This window comes from Grammomys surdaster, unplaced genomic scaffold, assembly GCF_004785775.1.
Source record: "Grammomys surdaster isolate TR1022 unplaced genomic scaffold, NIH_TR_1.0 172, whole genome shotgun sequence".
In the NCBI taxonomy this organism is placed as follows: Eukaryota; Metazoa; Chordata; class Mammalia; order Rodentia; family Muridae; genus Grammomys; species Grammomys surdaster.
Window position 1 is genome coordinate 6,455,357 of NW_021604620.1, and position 12,664 is coordinate 6,468,020.

Below are 12,664 nucleotides of genomic sequence, written 5' to 3' on the forward strand. Positions count from 1 at the left end.
TTTAACTTTGGCACCTGGTATCTATCTAGAAAATTGTCCATTTCATCAAGAATATTCAATTTGGTTGAGTATCGGCTTTTGTAGTAGGATCTGATAACTTTTGAATTTCTTTGTTTTCCATTGTTATGTCTCCCTTTTCATTTCTGATTTTATTAATTTGGATACTGTCTCTCTGCCCTCTGGTTAGTCTGGCTAAGGGAACCAGCTCCTGGTTTTATTGATTCTTTGTATAGTTCTTTTTGTTTCTACTTAGTTGATTTCAACCCTGAGTTTGATTATTTCCTGCTGTCTACTCCTCTTGGGTGTATTTGCTTCTTTTTGTTCTAGAGCTTTCAGGTATGCTTTCAAGTTGTTAGTGCTCTTTCCAGTTTCTGTTTGAAGGCACTTAGAGCTGTGAGTTTTCCTCTTACCACTGCTTTCATTGTGTCCCATAAGTTTGTGGTATGAGATGACTTCATTTTCATCAAATTCTAAAAAATCTTTAATTTCTTTCTTTCTTTTTTCCTTGATCAAGTTATCATTGAGTAGAGTGTTGTCAGTTTTCATACGTATGTGGACTTTCTGTTGTTTTTCTTGTTTTTTGAAGACCAGACTTAGTCCATGATGATCTTATAAAATGCATGGGATTATTTCAATCTTCTTGTATCTATTGAGTCCTATTTTGTGACAAATTATATGGTCAATTTTGGAGACACTGAGAAGAAGGTATATTCTTTTGTTTTGGGATGAAACGTTCTGTAAATATCTGTCAAATCCATTTGGTTTATAACTTCTGTTAGTTTTACTGTGTCTCTGTTTAGTTTCTGTTTCTATGATCTGTCCATTGCTGAAAGTGGGGTGTTGAAGTGTCCCACTCTTATTGTGTGAGGTGCAATGCGTGCTTTGAACTCCAATAAAGTTTCTTTTATGAATGTGGCTACCCTTGCATTTGGAACATAGATTTTCAGAATTGAGAGTTCATCTTGGTAGATTTTTCCTTTGATGAGTAAGAAGTGTCCTTCCTTATCTTTTTTGATAACTTTTGGTTGAAAGTCAATTTTATTCAATATTAAAATGGCTACTCCAGCTTGTTTCTTGGTGCCATTTGCTTGGAAAAAAAATTCCAGCATTTTACTCTGAGGTAGTGTCTGTCTTTGTCACTGAGGTGCCTTTCCTGTATGCAGCAACATGCTGGGTCCTGTTTACATATCCAGTCTGTTAGTTTATGTCTTTTTATTAGGGAATTGAGTCCACTGATGTTAAGAGATATTAAGGAAAAGTGATTGTTGCTTCCTGTTATTTTGTTGTTAGAGGTGGAATTATGTTTGTTTGGCTATCTTCTTTTGGGTTTGTTGGAAAAAGATTACTTTCTTGCTTTTTCCAGGGTGCAGTTTCCCTCCTTGTGTTCAATTTTCCATCTATTATCTTTTGTAGGGCTGTATTTGTGGAAAGATATTGTGTAAATTTGGTTTTGTTATGGAACATCTTGGTTTCTCCCTGTATGGTAATTGAGAGTTTTGCTGGGTATAGTAGCCTGTGCTGACATTTGTGTTCTCTTAGGATCTCTATGACATCAGCCCAGGAGAATGACCAAGTTTGTAGGTAAATTTTAAATGAACAAATGTAAAGAAAGCCCTATTCTCTGTGGGTATCCAAAGTTGGCTAAAAAGCCCTTATACTTCAGCTCCCCTCTAAAATCCTATTTTCAGCAGATTTCTTGGCCTGAAAAGGAAGAAAGAGTTGCAGAAATAGCCTAAAATTTTTCATTCATAGGCATATCAGACTTTAAAAAAAAAGTTTTGTTTTTTTATAAAGGCCACATTTTTCTTTCCAGAGAACTAAAATCACACAGACAGAGCCAGAACCCCAGAAAATGAACCCAGGCAAAAAAAGAGCATGGGAGTGAAACACAGGGCTTCTCTAGAATTGTTGCTACTGTGCCATTGTGATGATGTCACCACATTGCTATGTGAACCTTCACACCATGCAAAGGATGGAACGTTTCCGTACCAGCTGCCCTCTTGGTGATCTAATGAGGGAGAAGAGAAGCATGGGAGGAGTCCATTGTGACAAATGGTTTACAGTCATATGCAAGATTGCATATTAGAGGATGGGAGAAGGTTCAGCTGGGAGAGTGCTTGCCTCCCAAACAAAGGAACTTGAGTTCCATGCCCAGTACCCACAGAAAAGCAAGCATGGTGATGTCCATTGGGATCCAACGCTGTGGTGGCAGATACTAGGGGATAGCCCAACTTCCCTGCCAGGCTAGACTAATCTGTGAGCTGCAGTCCTGAGACACCCTGTTGCAGAGGAGCTGAACCATATTTCTAATGAATGACCTAAAGAGTTGTCCTCTGGCTTTTGTGTATTCATTCACAGGCACACACATGTGTGCAGCCACTTCTCACAGCCCCCAAACACACACACACACACACACAGACACACACAATGGTGTATGTGCTACATTCCCACTGAGGGTACCACTGGAAAGACTTTTACTAATTAATAAAATAATCCAACACATTTTTAAAACCTGCTTAACTAAGTCTCATACACAAAGCTACAACAGAATATACCAGGAATATGTGATTCAGGAAATCTTAAACTCTCTCTGGCCTCTGTGGACACTACACTTATATGTACATACCCTGACACAGAAATATATACATAATTTAAAAATAAATGAACAAAAAATAAATATTATTAATAATGTACATGTAGCATTAATCTATATGTTGAGTATGTATGGAAATAGATGTTCTGATTTATAAATGGAACAATTAAGGAGGAAAATCTTCAGAAACAGGGAAAAGGAGAGCATGTTTTGTTTCTGAGATAGGACAGTGCTATAAGGAGTTCAAAGGCTAAAAGAGTCAGATGCATGACAATAAAATAGTAAGAGCTTGGACTGTGGGGATGGCTCAGAGCATGGGGAATTCACTATGCAAGCCTGAATAACAGTTCAGGTCTGACTCCTGTAAAGTCCAATCCTGTGAGGTAAGTCTGTAATCCAAGCCCTCCTCCAGAGAGAAGGGAGGTGGACAGGAGAATCTCTGGAAGCCTGAGCACTAAATAGCCTGGCATACACAGCAATGCACTGGGGACACTGCTTCCAACAAGGACGATGCTAAAGATGAACATAAGAGGTTGTCCTCTGACTTAGACATGCATGCTCTGGTATGAATATACTTGAATATGCAAAACTGCATGCACACATATCACACATGCACACACATGTCATATACATACACACACACAGGTCGCATACAAAACATCACACACACACATCTCATATAAACACACATCTCACATACCTACACACACACACACATCTCACATACACACACATATCACACACATCTCACATATGTACATACACATACACACATGCACACACACACACACACACAAATACAAAAAAGTAGTAAGACTGAGAAACTAAGAGACTGCTGGCATGCTGGCTTGACACTGCTACATGGTAACAAGTGTCATTATATCAGTAACAAAGCCACCTTCTTTTCTACTCTGTGGATCCAACCTCCAAGCTTTCCCAGGTTGTTTTCAAAGGAAATAAGGATTCTAGTGTATTAGCCAATGAAAAATATTTCACATGCTTGCTGTGAATCTTTCGTAGAGGGTCATTTTAAACTGTATTCAAATGAAAGCACTCAGGGCTGGAGAGAGAGCTCAGTTGATAAGAACAGGTATTGCCTTTCTTGAGGACCCGAGTTCAGTTCCCAGCACTCATGCTGGGTATGTCACATCCATCTGCAACTGAAGCTCCAGGGGTCTGATGCCCCTTTCTGACCTCTGGGAACACTGTTTGCATGAGCACACACTTGTGCAGACACACGCAGACATGTAATTAAAGATGAAAATCTTTGAAATTCAGTGTATGCATAGAGCCACATTCAGAGCTCTGTCCTATAGAAACAGAGGGATCTGAACAGACAGATGTATCTCCAATGATGCTCAACAGCCCAGTTAGTAATATAAACCCACAGCACTGCATCTCAAATGACATTCAGTTAGAAACGACTAATAATGTCAGCGCAGTCCCACTGTAAGAGTAAAACACTGTCAGAAAGCACCCATACGCCGGGCAGTGGTGGCGCATGCCTTTAATCCCAGCACTTGGGAGGCAGAGACAGGCGGATTTCTGAGTTCGAGGCCAGCCTGGTCTACAGAGTGAGTTCCAGGACAGCCAGGACTGCACAGAGAAACCCTGTCTCAAAAAAACAAAAAAAAAAAAAAGAAAAAAAAAAAGAAAGCACCCATACATGTTTGGATGGTATCCTATTTCTTTCTTCTTCTTTTTCTCCCAAAGTCTAGAGTTTTTGCAGGTAGCAAGGTTAACCCACCTTGACATGTTATTGCAAAAGGTCATCAAGTCATTAAAGATTCAACCTGTTCTTGCTGTGATGTCACATAAGAGAACTCGCTTGTTCATGCAAAACCAAGTGCAGTTTTTTTCCTCATTAATGTTCCAGAATTGGAGTCAAATCTGTGATGACCAGGTCCACCTGGGTGGGACGGGTGATTTCCTCTAGAGCCAGGTTTACTGTGAGGCTGGAGATAAATAGTTTATGAAACCCAGCTCATCATTCCTGGAAAGCACAATTAACAGGCTGCCACCTCGTTGTGCTGTGTTTTCAGATCCCGTGTCATGTGGGGCTTTTTATTGTGCATTTCCTTTGGTGAGCTGTGTCAGCAGCTAATATCCACATGGTAATATCCCCACAGCCGAGCATGAAAGACCTCACGACTCCATCAGCCTTTTCCCCTTCCTGCTATTTGCTCACTGACCTTTTACAAATTTAATTATTTATACCCAACTTGGTTTATATTTCCTTCTCTCCCTCACCCACTCCAACTCTCCCTCCCTCTTCCCACCCCATTGTCTGTCTCCACCTCCCCCCCCCCACACACACAGTAATATATCAGATGCAGAATTAGTGCTCTCAGCCGGCACTGCAATGTCCTCCTCCAAGACATGTCTTGCTTTCTTAATCCAAGTGATGAGTGGAAAGGAAGTTGTCAAAGGATTCTGCTTTAAGAAACAAGGCATTATAATAAGGGTTACAATAAAACTCCGGTGATAGGATAGCACACTGACTCCCCCTTATTGGGAGGAATCTCACAAGAGACTGAGAGCTTCTGATCAGACAGTGAGGGGTGAACAGGATGTGACATCACAGCAGGAATAGGTTAAATCTTTAATGGTTTGATGACCTTTTGCAGTAATACGTCAAGGTGGGTTCACCTTGCTACCTGCTCTGCAATCCCTTAAAAAAACCATTGTTTTGTTTTAAGGAAGTGAGTAATGAGAAGACAGTGGAGTAAGAATAGTTTTCCGTGTCTGGATTTTAACGCTGGACCACACAGTTTGAGAATGTTGTCATGACAATAGTGGTCCTTGGTGTTTGAGTTACAGAGACTCTGGAGCTAAAGGCATGTTAAGAACTCTTGCTAGATAGATGCTGTGTGTTTAGGGATATTAAGGAATGAGTCAGGGACACTTGATACTGAATGTCATGGAAAAGAACCTTGTCCTGACCTGTTCTGCTGCTCCGGTTTGAGGGTCAGGGTCTAGCAAGAGAGAGAGAGTGGGGATGGAAGGGCAAGAGACTCGAAGAATGGAGACAAGACAGAGTCTGATCAAGTCTCTCTCATTGAAAGGAAATCCTGGGTATTTATACCCTTTACCATGTGCCTTGCCCTCGTGGACAAGCAGGAGAATACAGCTGAAGGCAGTACGTCATGTGCCTTGCATTGTGGAGACCATGTGCGCCTAGCTGCTGCCGGCACTAAACAGCAAAACAAGATATGTGAGAAAAATAAGATGTTTATCAGAGTGTGCTCAGCTGTTGTGGGCTGTTGAAAGCAAGTCTCTTGTCAGGGTATATGGCTAAAGATGGCTGCAAAGATGATAGCCGCTTTCTGCTAGGGATTGGCTCCCAACAGAACCTGACTCCTCCATATTGTTTTCTACCAGCAGTGAGATGATTCAAAGACCTGGTCAGTGCTGATTTACTTTCTAACAGTCATTAGACAATATGAACAACTTGATTGTGTGTGTGTGTGTGTGTGTGTGTGTGTGTGTGTGTGTTCATGTGAGTACAGAGGTGCCATGGTGTGCACATAAGGGAGGTCAGAGGACAACCTCAGGTATGATTATTCTCCTGCCACCTTGTTTTAAATGGTGTTTTATTGTGCCCTAGTTTCGTATATCCCAGGCTAGCTGGCTCCTAAGCTTCTGGGAATTCTCTTGTGCATACCTCCCATGTTGCAGTAAGAGTACTGAGATCATAGACAACACTGAGTCCAGCTTTACATGGCATCTGGGGATTCAAACTCACGTCCTCAACACTTGTCCAGCAAGTACTTCACCTACTGAGCCCTCTCCCCAGACCTGAGAGCTTTATTCTTGTTTTAAATCTATAATGTGGACATTAACTATAGGAAATTATTTGAAATGTTAATTATTTTTTAAAACCTATGCTCACTAAAAAAGGGCATCGTTTTCAAATGTCAAGGTGAGAGGGGACGCACGAAGACGTGGATCACCAGGTAACAACACTGACAGCTCTTGTAGATGACTCAGGTTTGATTCTAGCGTCCACATGCCATCCAGTTCCAGGAAATCCAACATCCACTTCTGGCTTCTATGGGCACCAGACACACGTGTAATGCACAGATATGCATGCAGATGAAACACCCACATACATAAAACAAAGATAGTAAGTAATTAAATAAAGAAAAATTCAAAGTATCCTATGCTTTCTTTTATGTGCATAAATGTATGAGCTGGCACATTACCCAGTTTAGCAACTGTACATGGCATGCATGTAATTTTTCATTCAAGCACGAGTTCATAGATCATTGATTTATGAATAGTAATAAGGAACCTCAACTATGTTAGGACTTCCCACCACTGACATTCTTTACAACAGAGGTTGAAAGTTTATCTTCTATGTGATTGATTAACATTGGGTTTTCTAATTTTCTCAGATGGCAAGCAGCTTTCTTCAGAGACTGTGTGGAGGGTAGGTCTTGGGTGGACTTTTGGGTACATGGATATTAGGAGAAGCTATAACTCTCTAGGAAATGATTTTTAAGATTTGATGACTGTGGTTAATATCATGTTTAATGGCTCCTGTGATGATGACAGGGTTTGGCTAAATGGTTGTGGGGGGTGAGAGGAAAGCAGAAAGAGGGGGAAGGAAGAATGAAGGAGGAGGAAGAGAAGGAAAGAAGGAAAGATGGAAGGAAGAAAGGAAGAAAGGAAGGAAAGAAAGAAGGAAGGAAGGAAGGAAGGAAGGAAGGAAGGAAGGAAGGAAGGAAAGAAGGAAGGAAGGAATTTTAGAAGCTGTTCTATTTTGCTTTCTGTTGCTGTGATAAAACATTGACCAAAATCAACTTGGGAGGAAAGAGTTTATTTGGCTTACAGGTTACCATTTGTTCAGGGAAGCCAAGGGAAACCTGAAGGCAGCAACTAAAGCAGAGGCCACTGAGGAACTGTGCATACACACTCCTTCCCTCAGCTTCTGATCAGCTAGATTCTCACACACACAGCCCAGCCAGCCTGCCTCGGAATGACACCACCTGCTGTGGGTTGGGTTTCTCTGTATGTTTCCATATGAGACTTCTTGAGGTTTTCATTGTAACAAGTAGAACCATCATACTCATGCATAGAACAATGTTTTCACTTACAGATCTCACTGCTTATGGTAAATAAGTCAGAACCATTCTTTATTTTCATTGTCATATGGGCCACCATCATTCATTCTAGTTCATAGTGTGACATTTTACAACCAACAGGCCTAAGTTAGTAGTTCTTCTTGTTTAAAAAGTATTCGTTCCTCCAAAAACCATGGTGTGCTATAAAATCATCCAAGGCTGACCTCTCACTTCCTGTCTTTCCTTGTCTTTCTTCAAATGAACCCTAGGATCTGGAAAACTCACTCAGGAAGACTGAACCTTTCCACAGCATTCTCCTTACAAGGCCCACCCAGCCTTGTAAGAGGCAAAGTTTCCATGGAAACTTCCAAGTCAAGGTTTCCATGGAAAAACCTAAGCCAACAGGATCTGTTCCTCCAACTCACAGATTTACAGCCAGCATGATCAGTTTGAAGAAAATTTACTATTTTGCTAATAAAATTAGAGGTTTTAAAAATAATCAAACAGACCCACCCTACCCCACAAAATCCTTTAATTTCCATGTTCTGGAATGAGCCATACTAAAACTACATAACTTTCTAAGATTGGAAGCTGTTATCAAATAAAGAAAAACGTGACGATGTGTTGTTAAACACCACACTGTCAAACATTACCTTTCGTGTATCTGTGTGCTGGGAATGGCCACAGGTATGAGATGGATGATGACCCCTAGTTGCCTGTATTTCTCATTGGGGCTGCTGTGCTGGCTCAAGCCTTAGACATCATTCACCTCACTTAATATTGGCAATTATTGTGTATTGCATTTACGTCTCCAAATGTAAACAATAGAAAAACACAGCCGCATCTTCTTCTCTCTCTTCAATTTGTCCTGCAGGTTGCTTCTTAAGGAAATATTAAACCTTTCAGGATATTGTTAGATTGTTACATAACAGTGTTTCTAACGTTTATAATGTAACTGTTAGAAGTTATGTTAGTTTTATCTCGATGCCACAGTCAACAGATTGGCTTGAGAGTCATAGTGGAAAGTCACCTTGAGCTGGGCCTGTGGGAGTATTTCCAGAGACCTTTAAACTGAGGAAGGAAGATGACACGAATGTGGGCTGCACCTTCCCAAGCTGAGGACCTGGGCCGCACAGAAAGAAAATGGGAAAAAGCAAACCAGTCACCAGCATTCATCTCCCTCTGCTAACTGAGGACACAGCGTGTGTCCTCACACACAGAGTGACCAGCTGTGTCCTGTTCCCACTGCCCATACCCTACCCCCTAACCCCACTGCAGCGTCAAACTGTGAGTCAAAAGAAACCACTCCTTCCCTGAGTTTTGTGGGCCATGCGTTTTATCACAGCATGGAGAAAATTAACTAATGCAATATGCTTCTGGGTATTCTAATTTCTCAGAGGGAAGTTGAAGGTGATTTTCATAATCTCTGCAAACTTCAATTTACCCTTCACTATAATAGAGTTAAAATTACGCGTGGAGTCTTTTTGGAATTAATTGGGCATCGTGTTAGTTATTACTGTAGCAGTTATTGGCTTTGTGGCATAAGTGAATATGAGTCACTTTTTTTATTACATTTATTTATTTACACATACACACATACACATACACACACACACACAAGCATGTTACTACACACATGTGGAAATAAGAGGTCACATTGGGGAGGCAGGTTGTCTCCTTCTACCATGTGAATTCTAAGGCCCAAACTCAGATCATGAGGCTTTGTGGCAAGTTTATTCACCCACAGAGCCATCTCACTGGCAGGGGAATTAACTTTAGTCACGGTGTGAAGATGGTGCTACACTGTTGATTCAGGGTATGAAATCTGTGTTACATACAGGAGTCCAGACCTTCTCCCTCCCACTATAGATATCTAAGGCCGTCTTGGTCCTCTATAGGCCTTCTTTCTTCCAGCTTACAGGCAAAGAAACAAAGAAAGTAGTGTGGATTCCCTAGTCAGTCAACATTTCAAGGCATGAGCCTTTCCATCTACATGCTACTAGACAAAGAGAACTGTCATCGAGCCCACCCTGCTCCATGGCGGGACTGGTAAATGCCACATGATGACAAGCAGGAAAGGGGAGGCATAGATGACAGAGGCCTCTGCCGCAGCCCTCTGCTGTGCTCGCCATTTGGAGAGAAGCACGCTTTCATCCATTGGTACATGGGCTCAGCATCCCTTTAACTTTGTCAAGTTCAACAACACTCAAGCCCAGATATCAACTCAGCTGTCCTTGAGCTACCTGGGAAGCAGGTTTTGCCCAGAAAGTTGTGTTTGAAAAATAATCTTTGAGGGCCAGCAAGATGGCTCTACTGGTAAAGGTGCTTGCAGTCACATCTGATGACCCAAGTTCCATCGCTAGGCCCCTCTTGGTAGAAGAGAATGAATCTCCAAGATTTGTCCTCTGAGATCTACACATGCACCACGGCATACATACTTATGCGCACACACACACGCATACACACACACACTCAGACTAAATAAATGTAGCAAATAAACTTAAACAGCTGTTTTTTAATAGCTCCCACCAAAACTAATTCTGTTACCAGAGAGTTCCTAAGACATGTTTGGCCCTCATCTCAATTTCCACCTAAATACATAAAACGAGTAATGAAAATGAAGGAGATATCAAATATCTCTCATTAATTATCTTCTGTTCTTCATTTAATCAAAATTACACGTGGGGCTGGAGAGTTGGCTCAGTCATTAAGCATATTTGTTGTTCTTGTAGAGGACTCAAGTTTGGTTCCCAGCACCCACATGGTGACCATTAATTTCTGAATTCTAAAAGACACATTCAAAGTTTTACTGATTTTTTTTCGTGTCTCTACATTTGCCTGCATTTCCTTGTACCACGTGCATGAAGTGCACACAGAGACCAGAAGAGGGCGCTGAATCACCTGGAGCGAGACTTGTAGATGGCTGTGAGCTGCCATATTGGTGCTAGACGCCGAACTGAGGTCATCTAGGAGAGTAGTAAGCAGTCATAAGCACTGAGCGATTGCTTCAGCCCAAAGGAACAAATTGAATTTAATCATCATATATTCTCTTAAACTGTATTACTTCTGATTGAACATGAAGGCAAAAGTCAGCGTGTGTTTCTGAATCAAGCATCAAAAATAAGAAACGCTACTGCCCACTGCACTTAATATCAAAAACTAGGTGTATTAGTATAATGTCATCTTTCATTTTGGAACGTTGTATTCCTAGCGGGAACTATTTCCATGTGAGCTGACGTGGAAAATAAACTACATGAAATAAGTTTTGAAATGAAGTGAAATACTGTAAAATGACAGAGAGAAAGGCTCCCTTTGGGACTGACAGTTACCTGTGCTCTGCTCCTGGAGTTAGTAAGCCATTAGTTCAGGAATACGGTACAGTACCCATCTGACTATTTAACCAAGATCTATTGCACCTCTCCTGTGACATACCCTACATTATGTTCCATTTCTTTGTAGGAAATCGTCTTTTACGCAAGTTCAATATTTTAGCAGGCTTCTGGTTTATATTTACATACGCAGAAGCATGTATATGCAAATGTAAACACTGTGGATGATGTTATAACTGATGATATTCAATTTTAAGTAGCTTATTTATTATTCAATGCTGTGCTTTTCATTGAGAGTCTTGCCCAAACACTGGTTGATGACCTCTATATCATGTGTATAATTTTTCCCCAACCCTTCCTAACTGGGATGAATGGTTTATATATGTGTATGTGGGTGTGGTATATGCATGCATGTGCATATGTGTGTCATATGTGTTTCTGCGTGTGCACTTGTGGAGGCCAGGGATTCAAATCAAGTGTCTACCCCAGGCACACACATAAACAAGCTTTTTTTTTTTTTGGTTTTGATTTTTAAATTTTCTTTCACCTTAATTTTAAAGGCAAAGTCTCATTGAGTCTATAACTTGCTGTTCTGCTCGACTGGGTGCCCACTAGGGAGTCTTAAGGACTTTCTGTGTCACCCGCACTGACCCTAAATTGAGGTTTACAGATCCGTTTTGCTCTGTTTGACTTGTATGTGAATACTAGAAATGAAAACTCAGGTCATTGTGCCGCAGAGTAAGGTGTTTCTAATGAGCCTCGAGCCTAGACCCTCTCTTTCTTTGTTACACTCATTCTCATATTTCCTCAGGGCCTCAAACTCACCATGTAGCCCAGGCTATCTTTACACTCTTAACTCTCCTCCTTTCACCTTCCAAGGGTGTACCCCTATGGTTCAATGTTCTCTTTCAAGAGCAATTTGACACCCTGTTTTGTCATTTTTTCCTTTAATTACTACTTATAATTTTTCTGTGTTTAGTAGAAACACAGGAAAATAATATCCTGAGTTTAGTTGACTATAACAATGGGGTTGTTGTTTTGTTTGTTTCAGAATGTCTGCTTACTTGTGTATATTTAAATATCCTCCTTAAAATGATTGTCCATTTTCTAGCTGACCTTTGATATTTCTTTAATCATTTTGAAAGAAGATTTCAACAATTCAGACCTGCATTTGAAAATAATGTTATCCTATTTGGCTTTAGCTAGGGAGAGTCTCTCGGTTAAAAGGATTTTGCCTGGATCAAATGCATCTGTGGGCATGTCTGTGGGGGATTGTCTTGATTGCAAATTGATGAGCGAGAACTCAGTCCACTGTGGGCAGAACTGTTCCTAGGCAGGTGTTTCTGAACTACGTAAGAAAGCTAACTGATGTGCCAACTAGGGTTTGGCACGCTACAGCAGTTATACTCTTCATTTTAACCAGTGTAATGGTCTCTGTTGCAAAGAGGAGCTTGTGTGAGGAGGGCTTAAAGCTCTGCTTACCTGTGAGTAGAGGGACGAGCATTTAGAATGCAGTTAGAAATGATACTTGTTTAAGAAGGTGACAGTAGTTGGTTTTCCTTAGGATTCATGACCTCACTAGCCATGTGTAGAAGGAAAGAAGGAGGAAGGAAGGAGTGAAAGAAAGAAGGAAGGAAGGAAGGAAGGAAGGAAGGAAGGAAGGAAAGAAGGAAGGG

General features: G+C 41.0%; 1 protein-coding gene across 3 annotated transcripts in view; it reads left to right on the forward strand.

Moving 5' to 3' along the window:
• Rbms3 (RNA binding motif single stranded interacting protein 3) overlaps window positions 1-12,664 on the forward strand; it is a 656,597-nt gene that overhangs the window by 475,599 nt on the left and 168,334 nt on the right. The window lies entirely within an intron of this gene.